Source organism: Lepisma saccharinum, chromosome 30 (assembly GCF_977018435.1).
Source record: "Lepisma saccharinum chromosome 30, izLepSacc3.1, whole genome shotgun sequence".
Taxonomy (NCBI): Eukaryota; Metazoa; Arthropoda; class Insecta; order Zygentoma; family Lepismatidae; genus Lepisma; species Lepisma saccharinum.
In genome coordinates this window covers 23,653,403-23,676,563 of record NC_139258.1, presented here as the reverse complement: position 1 = coordinate 23,676,563, position 23,161 = coordinate 23,653,403, and the positions used below count along the sequence as shown (strand labels likewise).

Sequence of the window (23,161 nt, the reverse complement as noted above, 5' to 3'; positions counted from 1 at the left end):
GCTACAATTATTATATTATACCATTTTATAGCTCTCGTTCTGCTCTACAAAATGAGACTATGGGATTTTATGTAGCTGCTCAAGAAGAGTGAAAATAATTTATTTTTCTGTCCAATTCTTTAACAAAACATGAAAGAAAAGGAAGGAAAAACGTGCTGAAGCATCAAAGAGGGGGTAAAAAGGGGATAAATGCGCTGATCTCACAAAAAGGTGCAAAAAGGGTGCAACAAAGCGTGTTCATTTTACATTTTTTATGTCCTAAAATAGGCTACATATCTCAAACGATCGGTTTTAAACAGCTATATTTTTGGAAAGTAGCGCACCTTAAAATCCTTTCCCTAGTTATGATGCTGCAATGTAATGGAACGGAACACCAACACACCTGCCAAGAATCATCCTTCGGCATTGGTGTGCACAGGATGTTTTTCTGAGGGAGCTGGTATTTTAAAGATGGATGCTACATTGCTGCCTTGTAGGGAGGGAGCGGCATAGAGAATATAGTATTCCGTACATTTAGAACTTTTCACTATCAAACACATCTTCAAACTGCCCTCTTTTCGTTGATATCTTTTTCTACGCCATCGGAAGTTTGATAATCCCAAAAGAACAAATCAAATAATATTCCCATAAGTGCAATGCTTTTCTCGTTGCTTCCTACGGCCATCCTGGCAGTGTTGCCAAGCCTGATGCGTATTAAAGAGCTAAATTTCACATTAAATTGAATTGAAACTGATTTCCAAGGAGCTAGATTTATGAAGGCTGCAGAAAGTGCCTCCTAAAGTAATTCTAATTAAGTTTTCTGGAGGCATCACCCATCTGAATAATCCACCGATGGTCGTATGAAATCGAAAATAAAGGATTCCCGGATAACAATATTATGTCATCTCCACGGCACCAAAAAAAGTATCCTGGAAGGTAAGAGAGGGATGGGGCGACGCAGCCAATATAAATATCATGTATACTCATGGCAAAAGTTGGTCTATGTGGGCCGGAGCATGGGTGGCGGGCGTCCCGGTTCACAGCCAAACGAGTGCACGAAAGAGCCAGATCTGGCTCCAAAAGAGCTAAGTTCTCAACACTGACGCGGAGGGATGAGCCTGGCGGAAACTGTTCCGCATTGACCACTCTGCTTTTCTCCCGACTTCTTCACTACTTTTATTGGAAAATATTGATTTTCTCATAATTTCGGAGGGGGTTGTAGCCCCATCAACCCCGTTCCGCGCACGCCAGTGTCCTTCTGAAACTCAAATATGAGCATTCCGAGAGAGAGAGAGAACTAAATTCGGGGAAATCCTTAGAAAGAGTCAGCTTCCATCCGCATACCTATGTCCTGGTACCTTAACATTTAAACCATCGAATAATGGCCATTATTTATTTTGGTTGTCCTTTATTGTTTCAATTTTGGGCTATATATGTTCCAGTTATAACCTTGCTTGTTCTTAGAGTTTATTCTTTATTAATTGTTTAGTTAATAACAATTGTCCTGTCATATTTACGCATTCACATACAAGTGCATTCATAGCTATAAATGTTGGTATTAAAGTACACGATTTTTACATAGTAATTTGTTGGCAATATTATTTCAGCAATTTGGATATTTTTAAGCATGTCAAAACAAGTCAGGAAAATCAGATTTGTTGCTTAATAGGGAGCACCACCTATTACCGTTTATAATTATTTTTATCCGGCGAAGGGTCGCCTGAAGCGCAGGTTTCCGGGCAAGTGCCAGAGCTCGAAATTTTCGTCGCTCTGAAACCAAAACTAAAACACTCGTATATTACGAACTCTACCAGCTTCCGTAACTGCAATCGCCAAAATTACGACCACCTATTGCAGCTCAGTGTACATGAGGAAGTCTGTCGTATTCAACCAGCCTCTGCATCTGACGCTTCCATTTACAGACCGGAATGCACTGACGTACAGAAAAACCTTGAGAAGTGAAGAAGATATTTCGAGTCCCAGTTTGAGGGGAAAGATTCCATTTTTGGAGAAGTGCTTGATCTTCATTGCCTAGGAATTCCTAGGCTACATGCGGATCATGTGACAGATTCCTTTCCATCTTTTTCTCGTTATGTTAGCTGAGTGGTCAACTTCCAATTTTGGACCATCCTTGAACTGCAAAAAGTGTCCTTAAGGAAAGGGGTGCAGTTTGGCTCACGAAGCGCGAAGAAGAGTCACTGGTTTGGTTCATATTACTTAGCCTTTCTGTCACTTTGGCTAATTGCGAAGATGAGTATGAGTGATGATATAATGAAACTGATGAAGGGATACTCGCAAGGAATACCCATGCCAGGACTGGATTCGAACCCGGGACCCCTGGTGTCTTAGCGCGCTGTGATGAAGTCAAGAGAGGGAAACCTATGCTACCTGATGTCGGGCGGAAGTTTCACTGTTCAGTAACAAATATTGGCAAAAATTTATTCTAGGTCAACCTTTACCAGGGTTGTTAAAGGTCCAGGAATTTTAAATAAATTCAATTCCGGTCCAGGAGAGAAAAGCAGCAAGCGTAAATGGGTTCTGGACCGTAAAGAACATTTTTATCTGTAAAGTATTTCAATTCGGTCCAGGAACCTTTTTACCGGCTCAATTGAAATTCGGTCCAGGAACTTTTTTTCCAGCTCAATTTAAATTCGGTCCAGGAACCGGACAATACGGAACTTGGACCGAATTTAAATTGTGCGAGAAAAAATGTTTCCGGTCCTACAGCGGAACCCAATAGAAGCCATTAGAATTTATGGGTTTCTGGACCTGTAACAACCATGCTTTATACTCACAAGGGCTCATCGGGACCGAACCTACAGTTCGCCGTGGAGTAGTTGGCTTTGACCGGATTTGTAGTAAAATCACATAAGTGTCTTATGTTCTATCTCCACCATCGGCAAAAGGAAATTAGTTCACCTGAAGACGATAGAAGAGGTGCTCCCTGGAAACGAAATGTCCGGATAAGTATAGGTAAAGGCACTACACAATGGATAATGTCCAATTAACACTGCATGCTAATGTAAAACAACTGTTACTAACATTCAGATAATTAAAAGTTGACTCAAAGTGGGGAAGGAAGCCGCAGTATTTCATCCCCAGTTACAATCATCCCCTCTCACCTGTTTCGAGTGTAGAGGGTGACACCCAAATAGCAACCTCGCTTCCACGTATAACACCTTGGACTGCATTCTTGCAGACTAACGAGGCTCTGGTGCCTGCACAGCCTGTATAATCATCTGTGGGGCCCGTACCGTGTCCCGTCCATGTTTGTGACAGTCCTCTCATGAATTTCATATCATTAATCCTCATCTTCGCGATTAGACAAAAGGGGCAGAAAAGCGGAGTAAAATAAAATACGTAAATCAATAAATCATTGCCTCCATGTTGAACCATATAAGCATTCCTAGAGACATACATATTTCGTTTTTGACGAAAACATGAAATGTGAAAATACACATTGTAGTGTTAATTGGAAGGTGTGAGGTGCATTCTGCTACTATGTTTAGTCACGAAATGATGCGAAATGAACTGAAAAATGCGAAATAACCTCGAAAACACGAAATGTAAGGTTTAATTAACGACGCAACACCTTCTGAGGTGTGAATTATCCTGCGAGTCATACAAATCACAGAAAATTGACTAATTCTGCTGTAAATATTTGAGAAGCAAAATGGACATCTTTACACAAGATTAAACTTAATACTCTGATAACTATATAAATGTGTTATTAGAAGTGAAATGTTAATTTTGTGTAATTTTAAATCAAATTTAGTTTTTTTTTCACCATTTTAACACCGAAATGTGATTCTTCATCTCGAAATATGCTAAGTTTTTGTAACGAAATCTTTATATTTTATTCACCATGAATGTGGTGGCTCTAACCATTTCCACTGTGAGCACTAGTTATAACGTTGTTCTCGTAACCCCTTGAATTGTAAAGATTAAGATTTCAATAAACATCTTTACCTAAACAAGCCAATTCTAGCAGTGTAAAAACGTGCGAGCCAGTATCTATTATTACAATGCAGTTAGACACACAACTGCTACCTTGGGGCTGTACTATTTCCGTCGATAACCTCCTCCATTCGAAGTAGGTGACATGGTAAACCATCTGCCTGAAGCTTTTTGAACCTTGCTTCTTCGACGTCTGATGGCTCATTGACACGGTGACTCTTCCCTCATCCACAGATCCCGAGTCGCTTAACGCTAGTTATGAGTTGACCTATCGTAAAGGCTATTTGGTTGTTCTGCTGTGAAAAGGTTAACAAAAACGGTGGTCGTAATATACCAGGATTCTTAACCTTTCACTTACCACAAATGCCCCTTTCTATATCCTTTATTATTGCTGTTACCGAGATTGTAAAGTGATAAAATATTTACAAGCAGTAGTCAAATTAAAATCTTCATTCGTTTTTGTTTCTTCTGTAGTAGATTTATACACGTAAGCTTACACAAGTTTGCTGCATTTTAGCTTATTGCTTATCTTATCTACATATTTTGGGGTACATGTGTAGTCACCTATGAGTTGAAACTCTGATTTTTAGGTTATGAAAAGTGTGCTTTGGGGTTATTAAAATAGGTCATACAAATCTTAAGTTAGGCTCGAAAAATCCTGAAGTAGGTTCAATAATAATGCTGATTAGGTATAGTCACCGGCCATGAAAATTGGACACCTATCAGTGGCGGCTGACCAAGTGCAACAAGTGCAGATGTTTTCACCTAATTTTCAAATTAATATTGACATTTTTCATTTGCTTGTTAAATTAAACTATTTCTCAGCAGAACGTACGCGATAATACTCAAATTACGCCGCTCGGCGCTACGCACGTGAGTTCGTCGAAGAGCAAACCCCGCCAGGGTGCGGAAGACTTAGCCGGTTGTCATGGCAACGGTGACGTCACCTAGCGTTGGCCTTGAACATGGTGTCGCCCTCTACGTGAATCAATTCTCTCGTCGGAGAAAACATTGCATCCAGTGGTTGTGACAAATTCTTTGCGTTCTCGCGAGATCTTGTTCCGCGTGTGTGTTTCGCGTTTCCTAATCGTGTGTTGTGTTCATGTGTTGAGCTGTGGTTTGTACAATGAACCCAGTAAATGACTTAGTGTGTAATTTGTTGCAGACACCATTTTCCAGATGGACGGATCAAGACAAAAAAGACGTTTTAAATTGTGGGCGGCCAACTGACATTCTTCAAATATCAGTTAAGCGAGAGAACAAAAAGGCAGGGAAATCATACAACATTAAATTTAAAAGTTCCTGGTTTGTCGACTTTCCTTGGTTGTGTAGTAGTCGATATTTGCAATCGTTGTTCTGCTGGCTTTGTTTACTGTTTAGCAACAAATACAATGTGTGGAATAAAGAAGGGTATAACGATTTTGTCAATATAACGCGTTCTCTGCATAAGCACAATGATTCGGTGGAACATTTAAAGTGTAAATTACAATTCAAAGTTTTTGAAAAAAACAGGAATACCATAGCAGATGCCCTTCAAGAAAATAGTAGGCTTTTAAATGTACGGTTCAATGAAAATGTAAGATTAAATAGGCTTTTCCTACAATTAATAGTTGACGCAACGCTGTATTTATGTAAACAAGAACTTGCGTTCAGGGGTCACGACGAAAGCGTGTCTTCGCTTAATCGTGGGAATTTCAAGGAACTTGTTGCATTATTAATATCGAAAAGTTCGTTAGAAATAGAGAACCATTACAAGAAAATAAAAAAAACGCGTTCAGTGGTGACTCTAAAACAAACTTCTTCACCTGTTATTTTAGGCACGAGCCGCTACTGACACCTATGTCCTGAAATACGCACTATCTTGCATAACGTTATGTGTGTTGCCTAACCCTACGGCGATGGCAGAACTTACCATTGGAAATTTGCTATTAAAATCCACTCTTCGCCGTATAGTTAGGCAACAATCTTTTTTCATGTTATCCACAGATAAACTCCGCAATTTTGTCTGTGAGGATCATCTTATATGCTGAAAATAATCTTTCAACGCAAACCATAGTCAGTGGTACAAACGTCAATGCTGAAATGTTAGTTTGCAAAGCGTGAATGCCACAAAGCACCGAAGTGACGTGAAAGTGAGCAAGACCACACAGATCAGACCACATTGGATTGTACAGGTAACAGTGGCACCAGACACTTTGGTTGTTTAGAGCTCTGCAAAATCACCCTGGACTTGGAGGAAGGGAAATTGACAGAGAGTACATTTCAAATATGTTCGTAATTGATTTTTCGTGACCAAACAAAGCAAATGCCTCTGTGTGACATCAAAATCCTGTAAAACCCTTAAAAATATATAAAATCCTAAAACAAGGCTTGATTTAGGCGCATAAACCTAAAATAGGTTCTAACAAGCAAAATAGTTTATTTAGGCACTATAAAACTTCATCAGTTGTTGCATTTTTTAACGAAACGCCGACATAACTTATTATTTTTTACATACCTGTAAAGGAAAAAAATAGGTTAAAAACCTAAAATTCGACGTCTATTTATGAGCCACTGCGAAGGCCTTTCCACCCATCTGCCTGCGAACTGAGGCCATTGTCCAACTTTCTCCTCCATTTGTAAATTTGCTGGTGTGGTAAGCATGCACAGAGATATTGACTTTTCATTTGGCGAGAAATTTCTGTAAGTTTTAGTCTGACAGAGGGCAAGAAACCACTTCTCTTCACTGATGCAAGTGTGTATAGGAGGCGCCATCTTTAAAATAACAAAAATTGCGATTTGAAGCTCACTAGATTAGTATTGCAGCCTTGAGATCGTTTTGTAAATAACAGTTGACACCTCGTATAAATTTGAGCTGTATACAGTCTGTCCTACAATTTTTATTGGACTTTGAGATTTTCATTTGTCTCTTGTAATATTTAAAGTTATTCCTCAAGGCTCTCTTATTACAGATACCAATACAATTTATTATAATTATTGTGCTCTGTTTAGCTCTTCTCATGTGGATATCGGAAAGAATAGCTCGGACATACATAAGTAATATCTGGAAGGTTCGCCAAGATATTCTCCCTGGCCCGTAAGTGATTAATAACAGGTTAGGTGCCTTTCCCAATAATTTACTTAATTATCTTCGATTTGCTTTGCTGCCATCAGGCTGGCTACATTCCTGTAATAATCAAGTTTTTCTTGTCTTTAAATTTCAGCTTCTTTTAATTACTCCCAGGTGTGAACGGGTTCCGCAACTTTAGAAGTTATACATATTGCCTTCAAGTACTATTTTTTTGCTATTAGCGAGACTACAACTGAATATTCTCAATTATGAGTACATGAATGCCTAATTGGTAACTTTGTTGATTTTGTCTGGACAACGATAGCGGAGAAAATTTTCTTTCAGATTTTGTCCGCAGTGAAACCGCTGGAATTGTTCAATGAAGTATAACCAAGGATTCAGGACCCCCCAGAAAATTTCAAGACATTCGAGAATAGCTAAGAAATTTGGAAGCGTTTTTCACTTTAGTTTCCTTTCATTAACTTTAATTTAACGCAAAACGTGCTTTTTGTCTTTTCTTTTCATAGTAATAAGCACTGATTTAGCCTTCTTTAGACTTAAAAGTCAGAATAATGAGCGAATTTAAATTATCGTCCGTTTTGTTAAGAAATTGGATGGATATCAACTGAGGAACCCAGAGAAAGTTTCATTGACAATGCCATCCGAAGATATCGTATCACGCCGCAGATGAAGTAGTTACAAAAGAACTCCGTTTCTAGTTGTTTTCAGTTTACGTTGAATCCGGTTATCGCGAGAGAGCTCCACAGGCATCATAAGTTTAGAAAAAGGAGCGAACGAACGATCGGAAGTTAAAGTTATCGTTTAGAATATCGGTCTACGAAAGTAGAGTTTGGAGCCCGAAGTTGCTCCCTCGTCCGGAGTAGGGCCACGTCACAACGAGGACCAGCGGAGAAGAGATCGCCGTAGAACTTCAGGTAACGAACATTCCTTATGTCTTTCCTCCCCCTGCCTGTTCAGTCAAAGGTAGTGTTTTTAAATATATGTCCGTGTGTTCTTATTTACGGGGCTAGTCCCCTTGAGTGTCGACGTTGCTCTTCAGAGCTACCCCCTCTCTCTTACAACGTTCCTCTCGCTTAGCAAGCAAGTGGCTAAAGGCTGCATAGCCCATCAACGATCCCCAAATATTTAGACTTTATACGATATGCTGTAGAAATCCTAGACACCTCAGTTTGCTGTATAAGTAAATTATTAAATGCTATAATATTATTTTATTGATTCTCATAAATGTCATTCTTAAAATGGTACTTAATTGTATGTCGGAATCAAGAGGCAATTTATTATTATTAGTATTGTTTTGTTACTATGATATTCCCAGCCCGGAGGGAAGTGACTGGATTCAACACTGAGTACCTATATCATTGCCCAGGGGTTCACGAAATCGTATTTGTTAAAATCTTAGTAATCTCCAAGCAAAGAGCGAAAAATTATTTCAAGGTCACATGGCGTAACTTTACCATGGTTTGGGTGGATGTAATGAGAGCTTTTTAATAGGTCTCCCTCGTACTGATTTCATTGGAACAAATTCTGTAAAATAGAATAGAGTCACATGCGCACACATGCGAAGTCATTAACATTGGTTACTCAATTAAGAACCACTGTTTGAAAGTAGCTAGATACTTTTATTCAGGAATACTAACGGTAACCATACTTCATCCCGGGTATCTCTGGAGGAAGCGAACCAAAACAAGCCTCTGCGCAAGTCGTGTCTCAACCACTGAACGCGTGTCGAAAACGCGTCTGCAGCTACCAGCTGTTTGCAGGAGCGCGCAATGCTTTGCTCCGCCCACTCTCTTTATCCCCTTCTCTTACATTATGCGCGGCGTTGCTCCACAGACCCATGGGAAACACTGTAGTTACTCTTAAAAGTAAGTAGCTGTAACAGTTACTTTTGAAATAGAAGTAACTTTATGAACAGTTACTTTTATTTTTACTTTATGCTAAAAACTTGTAACGTGGGGAAGAGCTAAATTTGGCAACCCTGTATCCAACTACATGTCTTCTCTGGATGCTAAGGTGGAAGGATTTTCGTAGAATTGCCTAAGGCAAGAAAGCTAGGGTTCATTGCTTGATTGATTTGCTTTATTTTACTTCGCTTTTTGTGGCACTTTTGGCTAATTTGCGAAGATTGGGATGAGTAATGATATGATGAAACATGCATGCCAAGGCTATGATTCGAACCCGGGACCCCGGGCGTCGTAGCGCGATGTGCTAACCACTCTGCCACGGGGCCGGCCGTTGCATACTTAATTTACAACAACCACGCTTCAGTTCAATTCTGTAATAATATTAACCTATGAAGACATATTATGTACCAGATACATAAATAAAACAAATGTAAGTCTTCTAGCATTGTACATTGCTAGAAAAGGTGTTTCGTGCAGCGGTGCGTCGCTGGGAGTTCTGTGGACGTGCAGGGTGGTCACAACCTGTGATGGATTTTGTTTTACTCTGAGGTTGGGTTTACATTATCTGTAGAAGTTTTGATAAATTTTGTGTTACTAAATGTTAAGTTTTCCATTCTCATTATTGGTTTGATTCTCTAATATCTGTTTTTCACAGAAATGGATCGAAACTTTATAATCACCCTGTATATTACTAATTAATTATGAATGAATACGTGTAATTTGTTTGCAAGAACATTTCCAGCAGAAAGTAATTTACATTTACTTTTCAAGTTCCTGTAACTGTAACAATTACTTTTTTGAACCAATCAACTGAAACTCTGTTACCTCTTTCCGGGCGGTGTTAAGAACGGACGCATCCCCCTCCTATCTCTTACAATTATTTAACGTCGCTCTTCTACATTTGGGGTTAATCGCGACGATGAAGATGAATGACGAAATGGGTGATGGGGTAAACACTGTAACATCCATATCTTTCCCAGGGTTTGAACTTGATACCTCTGACTTTGTGGCGCGTTAAGCTGACCACTGCTCCACGGAGGCCGGCTGTGATTTGGTCATGAAATCCAGGTTCAGTAACAAATCATTTTATGTGGTTTTGCCTATGCTATGTCTAAATATCCACTCTGTCTCTATAGCTTTAAGTGTTCCTGAGATATCAATAACTGGGCATGCATTTCTAAATTCTCTTCCAAAGGTTAACATAAAGAAAGAAGAAGTAACAGCTTTGCCAGATCTTCTCCTTGAAGAAGTTACGCGACTTCGAGAAGAAAGGGAAGGGGGAAGACTTGTCATGTAATTACGTTGGCCAATTCCAGCACAACGTGAACCCGGCGGAAAACAGATGTCCCTATATATTGTTTACCATCTGTCGCAGGGTCCAATGGAAGATGTTACCCAAAAAGGCGAGGGTTGCCTGGTAGTCTCGCTATCTCTTTTCATCTGTCCATACCTTCAGGTCGGGAAATCTGGAAAGCAAGTCTGTAACCGTTCGGTTGGAATCAGTGTTGCCATATGAAGGGATATATCCCTTTTGCGGGGAAATCCGAACCGAATTTTGAGCTAAGAGAGAAATAGTATGACAAATAACAAAATTTAATTGAAATTTGAAGACATGAGACTTAATAATAGTACAAATTAAATTGAGTTTCACTTTCATATTTATAATTTATTGTTGATGCTTCTTATTTTCACACCATTGAATATAAACCATGTCTATTTTATTTCTGTTTTGTTTATTTTATGTCACTTTTTTACACCCCAGGTTAATAGAGACGATGAGGTTGGATGATGACTTTATGAAATGGGTGATGGAACAGCACAATTGTACATTCTTGCCTGACCAAGGTTCGAGTTTGTATTTTTAAGTTCACTTTATGCACAGAAAGCCTAATCTGGAATGGACCTACAGTTTATAGTAGAATCCGAACCACTATGTGCCTCAACCAAGTATCGAACCCGGGACGCCTTGATTTCAAGGCGAAGACATTACCACTACGCCATCGGGGATGCTCTGACTGGTGTTCGAACCTGTGACATCATGCCCTTCTCTAGCGAGGAGGAGGCCTCCCCGATGGCGCAGTGGTAGCGTCGTCGCCTTGTAATCAAGGGGTCCCGGGTTCGATACCCGGTTGTGGCTCATAGTGGTTCGGATTCCATTTTAAACTGTAGGTCCAGTCCCGATTAGCCTTACTGTGCATAAAGTAAACTTAAAACACCAATTCAATCAATCAATCAATCTAGCGAGGAGGTTGTTTAGCATGTATGTGGTAAATTTGCTTTACATTTTTTATATATACAAACTATTGATATACACTATACAACTATTCCTATTATTATTGTCATTATTGCTTATCTTCAGATGAAGGGAAAATTGGACGAGAAAAGGGATATTTTGCCCTCAGATTGTGGCAACACTGATTGGGTGTGAGGGAAGGTATTTCGTTGGTCCCGTTCACAGACGTCTAACTGTTTATCATCTGAATTGACCGAATTGCAATCAATTCTCAATATAGAAGGAAATACCATTATAGAAACAATTGAAGGATACACGTTAGTAAGTATTGGTGAGCGTAGGGGAGAGAGAGAGAGCTGTCAATATTAACGAAATAAGAAGGAGGGGGATATCGGAATGTCAGGAATTTGTTAAGTCAAAATGATGAATTCACCGACTGCTTCATCATTTCAATGCTATTAAATAACATGTCATTGTCGGAAAGACGCACAGAGAATAAGTACAAGTGACCGGAACGCATTGCGTTCCATTACGCAGCAATGTGCATATATTCTCGAGAAGGCAAAACCGTTCCATGCTCGAGAAACGCCAAAATATGACATTACTTAACAGTAGCAGCCAACAGGTGTCGTTGCCCTTTAAGTCTACTCTCCTTACGCTCACGTCATTGGCTGGATGCGCTACTACGTGAATCAAAAACATGTTGCCAGGTCAGCACCTGAAAAATGTCCACCGCGATGTAGGGGGGACGATATGTAACGTTACGCTGGCACGAGAAATTAAACGCGTCAAGGGGTAAAATACTGAGAGTTTGTAACGTTGCAACACACCTATCCGTTTCTTGAAATGTTTACATTGACATCCTCGCGTCTCTCCAGCCGGCGTAGTGTGTTTTGAGCAAGGTTCAACGACTCACGTAGTTTCAAAGTCAAGGTTGGTTGGGCAATTCGTCTGCTGCAGGCCTGTGTTCAGCCTAGGAAGTCCAGACACATGTTTTCCTCTGAGGTGGAGGTGCAGTTCAAGGCAAGAGTGAGGACAAGTGATTTGGTGCAGGTGTTTGTGTGTGCGTCGCATATGAATCGTAAAAAAAACGATTCAACAACAGCACTTCGAGAACACGAGGATTAGCTACAGAAAAAAGCAACAAGAGTTCGGATTTGTGCTGTCCTAATCAATTACGCGAAATTTTAGTTATAGTTCCTTCTACGTCCCGGTACTAGTTTTACTGTGGTCTTTTACGCGTATGCTCTTTGCAAAGGAAACATGAGTTGTCAACCAAGGATGGGGTATGCTGCCACTGCTGTGAACTGACTATTCCAGAATCTGGTGGTAGATAGTCAGGCAGTCGAGTTTTTGCAACATAATAGAAGGTAAGTAGTTATATTTTTTACGGAAATTTGTCGTTAGGTCATTCTGTTTCAATATTACTTCTGTCTGGGTTCATGACATTCTTTCTATGAACCAACCTGTGTAGAAAAATCTTGCAATCGTACAGAAAAAGAAACAGGGGCAATATTAGCAAGTTCTGACCTGGTTTCGTCGAGATTTTCGTAGCTGATATCAACAGGTGAATTGAAACGTAGCCAGGAACTGAAGTTTGGGCTTCGCCCTGGCTGGTCACGCACAGGCAGAACCGCGCGAGTCCAGACCTTGTGGATTCATTGCCCTCCTTAGCCTGCGTATGACCGAGCGCAATTAGCAGTCGACCAAGTACTCTGAACACTAACGAAGTTTCCGACCGTTTGGCAATGGGAACCGTAACATTTCCACTTCGGCGTTGCTTTTCCATGGCTAGATTTAAGCTTAGGCAGTAAAATCCATGTTTTTGAGGGAGGGGATGGACCTAGAGCCTACCATGCCAACTTAAACGTTCATAAATTATCAAGTACAACAAATTAATTTGCCCCCACCTCCGTCTAGTCACGAGAACAGCGGCGATGGGAATTGTGGTACTGAACTGGAAAACTTTCAAAACTTTACAGGTAGATTGATCAATTTAGTTGGTTTATTTAACATTCCTTTTCTGCCACATTTGGCTAATCGCGAAGACGAGGATGAGTGATGATTTTGATTTGATTTGTTGTTTTATGTCCACTTTATGCACAGAAAGGCTAATTGAGACTGTACCTACAGTTTAAAGTGGGATCCGAACCACTGTACCATGTGCCTCCACCTGGTATCGAACCCCTTGATTACAAGGCGACGACGTTACCACTACGCCATCAGGGAGGCTCAGGACCTATGATATGATGAAATTAATGAAAGGACACTCACAAAGACGTAGCGCGCTGTGCTAACCACTCCGTCAAGGAGGTCGGCTTCTGCTTTAGCGAGGCGGTCAGAATTCTAACAGTGTAGGTCCGAAAAGATTGTATTTCCATTTTACTGCCTTTAATCGCTTCTATGCCACTTTTGGCAAAAACAAGAATGAAGTATGATCAAATAATATTCACCAAGGAAAACTTATGCCGAGGCAGGGTATCGACCGGGAATATTCGGTGATTTGCATACCAATCAACATGCTTGGTATATCTGCAGGACCCATTATGGCCTAGGGTGATTCAAACATGGGGAGCTGATAGGCTAATTACAATGTATTTTCACAGCAAAGTATAAGCTGTGTTTAGTTGGGAAATGTTGTTCTTATTATGCTTTATATGCACACACGCACATGCACGCATACAGCAATGCCACAAACGCCCCAACAAAACACAAGAACATGACATGCGAATACGATACGTATTCAATCTGAAACTAAGCATGCGAAGAAAAGTAATTCCTGTTCAATAACACCGTGAACTATTCTAAAAACAGAAGGTCCCGTGTTCAATTCCAGGCCAGAGCATATTTCAGTGGTTTGATTTGGTGGCGTAGTCTCCTGCACACATGAGAAATTTTTAGAATCACTTAAGAGTGAAGAAAGAAATAGACGCAGGAAGAGGGAAAGGGCGTAAGAAATGGGAAAAAGGAGATAAGAGACAAAGCAAGGCATAGATAGGTAGATAGATACAGAAATGAAAGAAAAGAGAAGAAATGCAGGAAAAATATAACAAAAAACAAGAAAGAGATGGAGAAATACATACATGAAGGGGAAAATAAGACAGACAGAAAAGAGGAAAGGTAGAAAAGAAAGAGATAGAGAAAAGGAAACAGAAAAGAGCGAAAAATCAAGATAGGGAGAGAAAGAAAAATGCAGACATAAAAGATAAAGAAAGCCAAAAAGAAATAGAGAGATGGGGAAGGAAAAGAGTTGAAATAATGCCATAAAATAACAGAAAGATGTAGAAAAGTAGAAAGAGCGGAAGAAACATGGAAAAAGATAGGGAAGGAAGGAAAAGAAGGAAGTAGGTTGAAATAAGGAGTGGAGAAACAGAGGAAGGAAGGAAGGAAGATGTAGGAAAACCGATCCAATCCCAATCAGCCTGTAAATGGTAGCCGCATACCCAATGGCAGGTTAATAGGGGGTAAATGCACCACGGTTTAGGTAGCTATCTTATTAAAACTTGGATACCGCGGAAAGACGAGGGAATAAAGTATGACATGAAATCATTTTCCGGTTTCGCCCCTAGGGACTCGAACAACAAAGAAATTTACTACAGAGATCAGATAAAACTTATCAGCCCTACTCCCCTGTTCCGCTGTCAATTTCCAGTAACAACAACATGAAATTTGTTGTAGATAAGAAAGCAAACTTTGTGGAAACTGAAGAAAATAAGGTCGTGAATGTGTGAAGAATTTCTCTCCGCAACACATTACCCATCTGTTCACCTTCACCAATGTGAAGAGAGAGTTAAAAGACCTGCCGTGTACATGACATGCACTAGGTGTTCTGATTCCGTATCTCAATATTCTTACTTTCCCTACCAGAGTAAAGAAAAGCAATACCGTTCCCCATCATTCCAACAGAACCTCTTTCTCGTAGCTGTCTACGCTTGGACATGCTTCCCCAATTCTCTTCGTTCGTTACAAGCACTCGCCTGATCTTTAGGCAACCAACCTTGCTTATGCGACAACGAGGGTTGCATAATGTGCGGGGTAAAATGCGATGCATAAACGCTTTTCAGGGTTATCTTTGACTAATGATATGTAGATTCCTTCCGTAATTTTGTGTATATGCTGTCTAATGCATCGGTATGTTTCTCAGCCGTTTACTTGACAATATATAGGAAATGTGATTTTTGGATATTGATTTAAATTAGTGTGAGTTTTAATGCTAGGCACATAAATGTAATAGATTTGTTGCCAAATTATACCTAAATCTTGAGTTCAAGTTTGAAAGATAGTTGTATCCGCCATGAAGATAGTAATTTGCTTAAAGAGAACGTATTAGAACCCAGGGTAAGGGCAACATTTTAAATTACACAATTCCTCTGGAAGTTAATGAACGAAAGACGTCTATATTTTCTTACTAACGATGCAGTAGAATGAAATTGGTGTTCTTTATTGAGTCGATACTCATGGCATCGTATGAGAACCAAAGGAACGAAACCCCCCAAAAATTGTTTTCAGTTTTGTTCAACCGAAGAGACTGCACGGAACTGCTTCAGAGACTTCGGGAGATTTCAGATGAGTTCAGAGTTCAGCCAATACGTATTTTAAATTCTTCTGAAAAGTTTCAACAGATATTCAATTCTAAAATTACGATTCCAAAAATAACAACAAAAAAATAACGGAGATAATTTTCCTCGTACAATTATAAAGGGGGAACGCGTCATTGTCCCCTGACTGGAGCCCCCAAATTCTATTTCTTGATACACCCCTGTTTGTGTGAAGCCTACTTTGAGGTTCCCTTGCTGGCCAGTATTATATATATATATATATATATATATATATATATATATATATATACATATATATGTATATTATATATATGTATACATATTATAGCTTTAATATGTGGTTTCAAAACAACTTGCTTGCGACACAACTGTATTTTTCGATGCTGGCGGACTACTGTATCGTGCAAAGCCAACTCTGAAAGGATTCATTGCTTGATTTGTTGTCCACTTTATGCACAATAAGGCTAATCGGGACTGGACCTACAGTTTAAAGTGGGATCTGAACCATTGTCTGCCTCCACCGGTTATACTCTGAAAGGCGGTGAATGACTTACACAGAACATCCTTGTGGTGTATTTTATGCTTAGCTATCATACACACGACTCTACGAACAGTTATGTAAATTGAACAATATTTGCCTCAATATTTTGCAAATATAAGTACATGCGGATGTACAGGATAAAGCCAAAATAATATCTTGCAAACAGGAACAATTAAAATATGACCAACAACAACGTGAAATATCTGTATTTTCTCTCCTTCGTTGAAATATGATTTTTATATTGTCTTGTGAGAATTAGAAAGCCGTAACTCCCAATTTATAAAATTTACAGAAGAGAGGAAATAATGTATTCTTAGGGATGTGTATGACTCTTAAAATAATTCAGAAAATTGGAGATAATTGACTCCACCTTATTGCTAAGCATTAGAAGTGGAGAGTTAAGTCGATCTCACTCCAAATAGCTCGTCGGAAGAGTTTATTTCGGAAATAGCAGATACTAAATTGTGATGAGGGCTCTCTTTGACAACTGTATAGTAAAACTGAAAACCTTTTCACAAATAAATAGTACAATTAAGAAAGTACCCTTTTCAACTTCGGCTAGAAGATCACTTGCTTGGAGTAGTTCACTCGGCAGCTCCACTTAACTGACAAGGCTGAAGAAATTTAACAAAAGCATGAAGTGAAGCATGTTTTTTTCCTAGAAATCGAGTTTCACACACTAACAATAGTTTGTGTTTACTGTCTGGTACATAATGCAATATATTTGTTTTCAGTATTTCACCGTTGCATGTATTATTTCTTAAAAAAACTTCTAAAAAACTTCACTTACTGTACAAAAACTGTTTCTCACTGAAGTCAGATTTTCAGCTGATGCATCACTACCCAGTCTAAAACTAAAAAAAAAAATTAGTGGGTGTTATATACGGAATCCAGAAACCGTGCACACAGAGAGAATTTTTATACCTGACACATCCAGTGTGAAGTGTCTCATCGGAAAGTATCCTGGATCTACCATAGTATTTTCAAAAAGAGAAAAGGAATTAAAGGGGATCAGGAATCCTGGATACGCCGTTGCACACAAAGTATTTTAATTCATTTCAAAGCATTTCAGTTAATAATATTGTGCTTTTCCATTGGTCGTATTTTGGATTAATGGCGAACTTGCAAAATGGCCATGTCAGAAAATTTAAATATGTAAATTATGCTAGCAAATGCATTTAAAATTCACGAAACGACAGAAGAGCAGGAGAATAAACCTCAAAAATGAGGGGAAATGCAACAAAAACGGCAAAAAGTACTGAAAAAATTACCTAAAAGCGAAAAACGGCCGAAAAACGCAAATATATCCAAACAACAACAATGTATTCTGGTTCGAACTGAAGAAAAACGGACTGATATCAGCTTTAGCATTGTTTTCAAGGCTCAGAAAAATATGATTTTCATCACCTTCCAAGCCCTAATTAACATACATTGCTACATTACACTTGATAAAATCTTTCAGCCAATTTTATGTAAATGGTCTTCGTGGTTGATATAAGAATGTTCATTAATTCATCCGGGAACTTTTCTAACGATGGAAGCGGCCCCGGCGCCCACCCAGCGTCGAATAACATGGGTACCTGGGGGAAACCCTGGGGGGTAAAGGCGGTCAGGGGCGTGATGCTGATCACATCATCCCCACTCACGACCGGATCAAGAAAATGTGGGGCGTTACCCCCCCCACCCCCTATACGCCTTCATGGCGTGGTGCTAAGCACAGGGGAGCGCTTTACTTTTTACTTTTACTTTACCTCCGCGGGATGTCATCTTTCGGTGACCAATCGCCTCAGCAGAAAAAAAAACACGCGAAAATTCACGTAGCGTGTCGAACTGTATCAGTTAAAAATATTTTCTTAGCCCAGGCAAATGTCGCAAGATTTCAGCAGCGTAGTAAAGGGGAAATGAATAAAGTTGTGTAATAAACGAAAGATTTACTACACATAGAATTTAATTTATGTATTTCAAATATATACAATTGTGCATATAATTGATTGTTTCTTAGTTCGTCGTTGATCAAATCTTGTGATACGATGCATTTTTAACGTATAGCTGAAAATGGTGCATTAAAATGCATCGAAAGAGACAGTGGAATGCTTTCTTCTACTTGAATCACACCTCAATGCATTTTCTTGCATTTATATGTGTGGTTGTGTCATTAATTGATGCATTTCCTTCCATTCTTCTTAAGTCATTCTAAAGACTTGAAGGTTCTCTCACACAGAAAGTTGAACATGATTTTAATACACTTATTCCAATCAAGGAAACTATGAGGATGGACTATTTTTATTTTTAAGAATTCAAATTAATTCAATTTTGTTTCTGAGAGAGTCTATAAAATACTTTATGAATTTTTGCAAGTCGAGTAATATGATATTAAAGTTTATTAAAACAAATGCATTGTAGTGCAACCAATATCTGATGAATTTAGACGTTTCTTGAGGCTACAGATATTGTGTACCTTTCGTCCTTTAATTAATAATATTACTTATGTTTGTGTAAGGTAGTTATGAAGTAACAGTAGAAAAACACACAAATTTTAACATAAATTGAACATTACTACCGTGAAGCGATGGTGCTTTGAGACAACGGCTGGTCACGTCGCGTTTCATTTGATGACTCGTAGTCAGCCCATTGGAATCACCTCCTAATATGATCTTCAATTTTTTTCGTCTTCACACCCCCCTCAGAAAGGCCTAATTTATGATCATTTTGGTGCTAAATTTGTCTTTACATCCCCTCGAAAAATATACATCCTTAGATCTGAAAGTTCTGGATAAACTCCTATAAGTAACATTAAAGGAAAAAAGGTATAATGAGGTTCAATTGATAAGGCTTACCAAATTTTGTGGAGTCCAACCCAGGACATATTTGCGATTAACTCGTTACTGCTGAATTTCAGTTTTCTTTACAAAAATAAATTGAAATTACTTAAAAACCTTAACATTTTATGGAACATTAAATTATAAATTGTACAAGAAAAATATTAACATTATTTTCTAACATGAATCAATTAATTTTCAAATGTTTAATTGAATAATACATTGTCTGATGTTCAGGAAGCCTCTCCGTTCTCGGTTCTCTTAGTTGACTTAATTGAACTTTTCACTACATGACTTTTACAGAAATGGCTTGTTTGTTTTAATAACGTCATAAAATTCACAACATGAAAGTTCTTAATTAATTTTAACATTCAGCAGATGTTTAACAGTGGATGCTAGAAGTCTACCTCTTTCTGCTGACCAAATATTCCCCATAATTGAAAATACAGGCTCAACTGGAGCAGATGTTCCAGGCAAAGACATAACAAACTCAACCATTTTAGAAATGTTGGTACAGAAATATCAGTCTTTTAAAACACCATAAAAATTGGTCGTGAATATTCAATACCGATAGCTCAAATTCTGAAAACCCCGGACATTTTGCAATCCCGGACAGCACTAAAAAACCAGGACTGTCCAGGCTAATCCCGGACGTATGGTAAGCCTACCAATAGAGAAATTTTCCACTGGCACAAGAACATTGGGTACAAGGCGAGATGAGATACCTCCGCCTGTTTCTCGTCTCGAATCCATTTGGATTATTGAAATAACAGACTAAAATGTTTCATGACATGTCACATGTTACAACATGCCAATTCAATGCCATTCGGGCGTAGTGATATAGCTGTCGCCTTGCAATTATACAGTTCTAGGTTCAGTTCCGCGTGGAGGTTCGGATCCCACCTTAAACTGTAGGTCTAGTCCCGATTAGCCTATCTGCGCATAAAGTGGATTTAAGCAAACTTTGACTAAACAAACTCAAATAAAACCTATCTATCCATTGAAACAACGATCGTCTTGTTAAGTCTGAATAAGTTGTATTCGGATTCAGATGTCACTTTAATATAACATTCCAATACACAAAATTCTCAATATCCGAAGATCTCGTTTCGTTTAAGTCTCGGACTCGTCTCGACGGTCACCGGAAAAAAAAGGGTGATAGATACACCGTAAGAAAAGTTGACCGTAACTTTACTTTGACAGTGACGTAATTGTACAATTACGGTCGCTTCAACGTAAATATTAACAGAATTACACCGTAACCTTACAGAAGTGTCACAGTTTCAGGAATTGTTCAAATAGTTTTGTGATAGTGTGACTTAACCGCAATTTTACAAAAATAATCCTGTGACAGCAATAGTATTTAATTATTTTGCATACATTTTTAATGCGACAATATTAAGTAAGATACTTTTTAGTGTTTTTTTTTTTAATAGAAAATTGCAATTTTAAAGGTTACATGAGCATGGTGGCCAAAAAGACTTTGACAATATAAATTTAAGTTACTGTTACTAGGTTTTATAATATGCAGTAATATGCAAAAGAATTCACTGTATATAATGTTTATTCATGAAAGAACAATAAACACTATACATTACTTACAATGTATGTTGACCAGTATAAAATATATGAAATATTGACACTTACGATAAATTTTGGGGGCAAGGCAAATTTTTAGGGAGCCAAGATTGGCATAAACAATACTTTATATGTGTAAATATACATAAAATGTGTCAATCTATGTGAATTTGTGAGGGGACACAGAAAGTGCCTTGCCCTCCCCCCAAAGTCGGCGCATATATTTGTGGATCATATGGATAATATCACATATGGGAATATTATTTTTCATGAAGAAATAGCCAGTGTAGATGAGCGAATAGCTTAAATGAATCTTACTTCAGAACACTGATTAACTCTATGCAGATTAATCATACAGTTGCGAACATTGTAAGTTTTCAGCATATGTTAACAAATATTGACTTCGCTTAAGTACTCTGCCTAATCTTTTGATATTCACTTGTCGGAATGTCTATGGCTATTACGTGTGCACAACAATACAATGAAACTCTAACAAATAACATCGTGCTAATTACACATACATCCATTTCTCAGAATGTCACGAAGTTTGTCGACCATGTTTTATTAGACACTTGCGAAATTTACACACTGGCGATGGTCAACGTGAACGCTGAGGACACTTAAGTGGCCACCGTTAGCCAGGCAGCCACTTAATCCTTATTATTGCGAAGAACAAATATAAAAACTAGGATACATCGCGGAAGTTTATTGAATGACATAATTTCTACCTCCTGGTGCACTCACGGTATGTTACAGCATACGGTACCTCGCTACGGTGGTGCATTACCCCGGATTCGGTCGGTGAGAGTTTTCAGGGCGCAAAGTATGATCACGATTCTCCAATTAACTTTTTTTTTTAATGATTGCTGACAGTTAAATTGCTTTAAAGTAAAGTTCTGCGGTGTTCTTGAAGATTCTTTGTCGTATTTTTAAGATGAATTCAGCATGTCTGAACAAGTCCGAGAATTAGTCTGAATTCTAGGGTGTTCTGGAAAAAGCACTTAAGTAAAAAAATGCATCGGACAGTTTTTTTATGTTTATTATTTTAATAGCAAACATTACAGACATCATTGTTAAGAATCTTTACACATGCCCAATATAAAATATACAGAGTGGTGCAAAAAAGGTAACCGAAATTAGTACATGTTTCAGAATTTCGGTCACCTTTTTTGCACCACCCTGTACTTATATTTTCTTGAATTTATTCAGTGTGATTTTATGAAAACAACAGAAAATCGCAGTTTGTAACTTAAGTTGTTTCTTTCCGAACACCTTAGAATTATCAGTGTCTATCATTATACACAATGCAAAGATTAACAAGTTTTCTTGTTACCGTGGTTGCAATAAGAAGATAGTGATTAAGTTATCTATAAATGTATTCAAATTAAAAAATATTATTTTTAAATTTTCGGTAGATCGCTGAAATGGCACTCCTCATGTTTAATTGCAAACCGTTTGATATCATTTTTTTTATTATAGGCCTACCTATCTGAGTAACAATTTTGCATAATAGGCAGTCTCTATTTTACAAGCCCCACTTGTCTACGTGCTAATACTTTTTAAGATAAGCTTCTTGATTTTGATTTGATTTTTGTCATTTAACGTCGCTTTTCTGCCACTTTTGGCTAATCACAACGTTGAGGATGTTATGATATGATGAAATTGATGATTGAACGCTCAGAAATAACACCGATGCACAGGTCTAGATTCGAACCCGGGGCCCATGGTCCCATAGCGCGCTGTGCTAACCTCACCGCCAAGGAAGTCTGCATTAAGATAGGCTTCTGAATGGATTTACATTTTTCTACATAAATTTTATTTATGCTCCGCACTGCAAGTATCTGCGTAACTGCTCTTTTTGCGGTGTGTAATGACTTGTGTGTAAAAAATACGTAGTACAAAATAATACAAAAGTTGTGTACATATTATGTAGATGAAGTGATTTTTTTTCTTTTGGAAGAAATGTTCCGGTACTCTTCAAGTTGCCTTCTTATTGCATTTATCATAAGACCTATTCAAAATATTGGGGGTATTTACACACGCACACACACACACAACATGTTAATGTTTTCATTCTCACGTATAAAAAGGTGCCGGTACGGTGTACTGTTGCGTACTGGTTTGGTTTGAGTTTTGATTTAAGTGCATGCACAGATTACTAATTGGAACTGGACCTACTGTTTAAAGTGCGGTATGAAACATTATGTGCCTCCACCGGGTAATATACAGGGTGTCCACAAATTATCTTTACAACTTCAAATCTAAATAACTAAATACTGGAACGAGGTATCTCAGTTCTGTTGCCTTCATGTAAAAGAGAAACTCTCAAAGTTTCGTTTACTGTGTTTTCAGGTACATTGAGTAAGTGTGGAAGATGTGAGTTCACATTTCCACAAAATGACTACTCCACAGGAGAAGGCACAGTGTGTTTCCTTTTCTCATAAATGATTGAATAGGCATAACTGTCGAATTTGGGGGTTTGAAAAGCCTCACGAGGTTCGAGAAATCGACCTTAGATGAA

At 38.5% G+C, this 23,161-nt stretch overlaps 2 protein-coding genes across 2 annotated transcripts in view; one reads left to right on the top strand and one right to left on the bottom strand.

Moving 5' to 3' along the window:
• Positions 1-23,161, bottom strand: part of LOC145981896 (uncharacterized) — a 383,471-nt gene that overhangs the window by 225,656 nt on the left and 134,654 nt on the right. The gene's annotated exons all lie outside the window — the stretch shown is intronic.
• The window catches only part of m (zona pellucida domain-containing protein miniature), a 168,705-nt gene continuing 157,638 nt past the window's right edge, over positions 12,095-23,161 (top strand). Inside the window, exon 1 of the mRNA XM_083115389.1 lies at positions 12,095-12,513. The gene's annotated coding sequence lies outside the window, so the exon portion shown is untranslated. The remainder of the gene's footprint in view (positions 12,514-23,161) is intronic.